We start from the raw sequence: 5,623 nt of genomic DNA, 5'->3' as shown, positions 1-5,623 counted from the left end.
AATTATTGTTGGTAGAACAAGATATTTGTCATGCCTGTCAACTTCTCGAACTTCCAAAGTATCCACAATTTCTTTCCGACGCTTGACACTTAGTTTTTTGCTGAAAGCCACTTCAGTTTTGTTTAAATTAATTTTCTGGCTCGACGATCTCTGATATTGGCTAATAATATTAGCTATCATAACAAATGTGACACACGGAGGGTACCCCTGCAAATCCTAGCACCATGGATAAGACCATCTTTAGCAGCTTTGTTAATCAGAGTAGAAAAAGCATCAGCACATAATAAGAACAAATATGGGGAAATTGGATCTCCCTGCTGGAGACCTCTCGATGGAGTAACAAACCCAGATATTTGCCTATTAATCTTGAAAGCAAACTGAACACTCTGCAAAGAGCTCATAGTTCTACCAATCCATGCCTCCGAAAATCCCATCTTACACATCACTTTCTCCTAAAAAGACCCACTCCACCCTATCATAAGCCTTACTCATATTAAATTTCAAGGCAATGCTACCATCTTTACTCTCTCCTCCCCTCTTCATAGCATGAAAAATCTCGAAAGCAACAAGAGCATTGTCAGAAATAAGACGACCCGGGATAAAAGCACTCTGATTAAGGAAAATCACCTTGTCCAAGATACCCTTCAATTTATTAGCTATTGTTTTTGACATAATTTTATAGACAACATTACAACAGCTAATGGGTCTAAATTCTGAAATATGAGATGGGGACTCACACTTCGGAATAAGCACAATGCAAGTATTATTCACTTCCAACAAATTCACATCCCCCCTCCACCATCCTTTCACAAAAGCTATGATATCAGGACCAACAATATGCCAAAAGTTTTGGAAAAAAAGAGCATGCATACCATCGGGGTCGGGGGCTTTGTTAGGGTGCATCTAGAAAAGAGCACTTCTAATCTCCTCATCAGTCAGCTCACAGTCAACCATTGTATTCATATCCTCTGTAACAACCCTTTCTATACCCTCCATTGCACCTTGAAAGCCTGTCGGGGAACTTGTAGCAAAAAATTTAGCAAAGTATGCAGAAATCAGACGCTCTATGTCCACCCGCTTCTCAAACCATACACCATTATCATCATTAAGACCCTTTATTCTATTCTGAGCTTTAATTTAAGTTACCTTGTGATGAAAATATTTTGTGTTTTTGTCCCCGTCACGAAGCTCATTAGCTCAAGCTCTAGCATACCAATACGACTCCTCCAATTTGTACAATGTCTCCAACTCCGCAGATAGTGTATTGCACAGCTTTAACTTCGCACCGTCCATCACCCCCACCTTTAAATCCCTCACTTTCTCCTCACCCTCTTTAATTCTTTTTTTCACCGGGCCAAAAGTGAGAGCAGCCCATGAAGCAAACTTTTCCCCACAAACAGCCACCCTCCTCGCCATATCCAATCCCACACTGTCACCACAACCCTTAGCAACCACTACACCACACTCCTCACGGGAGAGCCATAAAGATTCAAATTTAAAGCCCGACCCTCCACTATGCCTATCACTCCTCTTATCAGTGGATAGAAGGATTTGAGCATGATCAGAATTTGATTTAAAGATGGGAAAATTACGAACTTAGAACTCCGGAAAGAGATTACACCATTCCTCATCAGCAATGTAACGATCCAACCTTTCCCTCACATATGTCTCCATAGTGTTTCCCCTCTCCCAAGTAAAGGTGCTTCCCTTGAAACCCAAGTCACGAAGAGCACAATTATCCATAGCTTCCCTAAAAGCATCCATAAGCCTCTCACTCCTTTGAACTCCTCCCTCATTCTCCGATAAACTCGTTATTTCATTAAAATCACCAAACATAATACACGGCAAATTGCAAGCATTTTTAAGAGAAGACATTAGAGACCAAGTCAAATGCTTATTAGATTGTTTCGGCCACCCATAAATACCAATAGCCCTACACACCGCACAATTATTATTATCCAAAATATCAATAGCAAAGTGATGACCAGAATAAGATACCATATTGGCCTTAACATCATTCCACCACATTCCCATACCCCCGACTTTCCAATACTACTAATACAAACACCATCAATGTAACCACATTTATTTTAAATTTTATTAAGACGCTTGTCATCAATCATCGTTTCCATCAAAAACACAATATTTGGCATGTCCCTCCAACAACGATCCTGGAGGGCCCTAACTGTCTACGGGTTGCCAATCCCGTGGCAGTTCCAGCATAACATTTTCATTGCTTTTTGAGGGCTCGGGCATCCCCAAGTTCCTCTACTTTAGATAAATGATAATCAGAGGAAAAATTACTCACACTCAGTTTTATTTTTTTCTCTGAATTTTTTCCATCTAGCTGTTGAGAATCATCGAAGATAGTCTCAGCGTTCCTCTTTTTCGAAAAGCTACTGCCCCCATAACTCTCTGTGAAAGTCTAACTGGCTAATACAAGAGGGGGGGTGAATTGTATTTGAGGTGAAATCTAAAAACTTTTTGCGGAATTTAACTAAATGAAATAGTGACGAGAGAAGATATAGGCTTTTCTAAATTTCCACTAAGTAATCAAACTCTTTACAAGTGAAGATTCAAACCCGTTAACAAGTTCCACAAATTAGGAACTTGTTCCCAACTCTCACAGAAGACTTCAGCAACGAAGCTTCCTTGACCTCACTTTACAAACTCACAATCCCAACCCCTAAGTACTTGAATACAAACTGTGATTACAAATACCTATTGCACTCAAGAATATAAGAAGGATAATAACTCTCTTTATGTTATTAGATAGCTACTGGAATTTTTATGCTTAAGAGTTATATTTTTGAGATAGTTTGCATGAGTATTTATAGAGAAGGCTTAGTCATTAACCTCCACTATAATTGCGTCCACATGCCAACACCCCACTAACAACTTGTGGAGTTATCTTGACAGATGGTGATCATAAAGGAGGTTTCCTAGCCTTATCTAATTAATCCACTATCTTAATTAATTTGATAATCATTAGCCGTATAAAGATTTTCACACAGAAAAACCGCTTGCTATCCTTATCAAATATTTGTTTAAAAAGATTATCAAAAGTTTGTTTAAAAAGATTTTATTTGAAAAGATAAATTTATTATTTATTAAAACAACTAGATAATTATCTTCGATAATTATCTTTATTAAAACTTTTACAAATTATCTTTTCTTTAAGAAATTATCTTTTAAAACTAACTTTTATTCCAGTAGTCTTTTTAACATAAGTCATTGAGTTCCTTTCCGACTTTATAATATTGAGTGCTCACAATTAAAACTAGAACGTGAGATTTGCACGAGGCTTTTTAGAGAATGCTACTCCGCATCCAAGTTCCTACTCCGGAACGAACTTTGCTTGAACCTTTATTCACCAAAGACTCAAAACATTCATTAGTCGAGTTTGTCAATTTGTCCATCAAAACCAAAAGGCTCAACAAATTCCCCCTTTTTGATGATGACAAACATTGACAAACTTAGGTAAATAAAATCATCCAGGCATGCAACAAAAATTTAAAGTAAGACATGAAAACAAAAAAAAAACAGAGTAATTAAAGAATTTTTTAAAAAAAACTAAAAAGTATTTATTTTAAAAAGACTGAGCAGAAGAAGAAAAAATTTACAAAGACTTTGAAAGCTTAGAAAAAATTTAAACTTAGATTACTAGGACTTTATTCAGAACTTAGAAAAGTTTGTACCTTCGATGTGTGAGTTCCTTGGTAAACACCTTAGCCGCCATGAAGTTTGTCTTTTTCCCCCTTTTGGCATTATCAAAAGATTGAAAAAAATATGTTGCTATACTCCCACTAGACTACGTAGGGAATAGTGAGCTCAAATAATGCAAGGCAAAAATAAGTTAGGTACCAAATCATCAGCAAACACACACAATCATATGAAAAATACGAGCCAAGTTCCCATAGACGAAAATCAAAAGCAGGAAAGAGTAGCAAAAGTTATGAGTTACAAACTGAAATCCGAATGAAACAAGCAAAAGCAAAAGAAATTAAAAGTGACAAGTTCGAAATTGCAATTATGGGGAATAGGTAGGTTCATCAGCTGGGGTTATGGGGTCATTAGAAGCTTCCTCCACTTCTTCAAAAGCCACCCTGTTAATCGTCTCCAATATCTCCTGAGTGCTGTGCAGTATGTTCTTCTCAGCAACATCAACTTTGTTCTCCATCCCAGTAAAACTGGTTGCCTGAGCATCTGCCACAGCCTGCACTTGGCGTTGAAGAGAAGCCAGCTGCTTTGCCATGTCCTCCAGCTTTGTGCACACCATCTTTATCAGCTTCTCCATTTCTGCTTTCACCTGTTGAATATCAAAAACAGAAGCATTTGTTCCAGAGAAGGCAGCAAAGCCTGTAGGCTGTGATGTAGGAAAAGCTGGGGAGGGAGAGGGAGAAGTCTGTTTTGGTGAAACAGGAGTGGAAGAGGGTTTAGCTTGGTTTGTGGGAGAGGCAGGAACAGGAGATGGCTCGGAGGCAAAAGGAACTTGTGTAGGGGTGAAATCAGGGTCTGAGTGATCAGAAGAGCTAATGTCTTCAATGATCACAGGCTTTAGAGTAGAAGTAGCAGGTTTGACAATTTTCCTCTTACTCCGCCTTAGTCCTCCTGTATAAGGGAGGTCGAGACTCTCACTTTCTGAGCTAGATTCCCCCTCACTCTGAGTCTCCTCTTCTTCCTCAGAATCTGCCTCCTGAGGTTCCCCCTCAGAAATTGCTTCCTCTCCTTTTTCTTCCTCTCCTTTTTCTTTATTTTCCTCTTTTTCAGACTCACTTTCCTCCTCTTCTGACTCACTTGTATCTCCCTCGACAACCTGTGTTTTCCCTTTTCCACGATTTTTCTCCTCTCTTCCTCTCGTCAAGAAAGTAAGTATCCCACTCTCAAGTTTAAGGCTCAGGCGAAGCAAAGATTGCTCCGAGAGAATATTCTCAGGTTTAATATAAGTGGGTGACTCACTTTCAACATCAATCCCAAAAGACTTAAACAACACAGTGAGGAGAGTTCCATAGGGAATAGTAGATTTATTAGCATAGAAAGCCAAATGTTCAATCATCAATTTTGGAAAGTTTATTTTTATTTTCCGAGCAAGACAAAAGATGATGGTTGCATCTAGTAGGGATACTGTGCTACGTTTTTGCAAACGAGGAACAATGCCTCTCCATGTGAAATTGAACAATAATTTGTGAAGAGGGGTGAGTATGTTATGATGTGAAGTCTTGCTTTTCGGGTTTCCACCGATAAATTTAATAATCCTATTCTCATCATAATGCCCAATTTGCACAATTTGCTTGTGTTTTAGGTATGAACTATAGCCAGAGGTGGGGACTTGAAACAAGTTCCCTAAATATGCAACATCAAAATGAATGTGAGTATCTTTGACTGTAGCCGTGCAAACACCATTGTTGTGTTTGAAAGTATTTTTGAATTCAAACAAAAGCTTAGGGTAAATTGGATAGTGAGAACAATTTTGGAACAAATGCACCCATTCTTGATAATCAATTAAGGAGATGAATTCGGAGAACTTACTTGCCGTACACCAGTCATAATTGATGTGATAACCGTGAGTGTAATTCCAAGATGGAGACTTTTGAGAGCTTCGCCTCTTTCTGTCACCTCCTTT

Source organism: Chenopodium quinoa, unplaced genomic scaffold (genome assembly GCF_001683475.1).
Source record: "Chenopodium quinoa cultivar QQ74 unplaced genomic scaffold, ASM168347v1, whole genome shotgun sequence".
NCBI lineage: Eukaryota > Viridiplantae > Streptophyta > Magnoliopsida > Caryophyllales > Amaranthaceae > Chenopodium > Chenopodium quinoa.
This window is presented reverse-complemented; position numbering follows the sequence as displayed.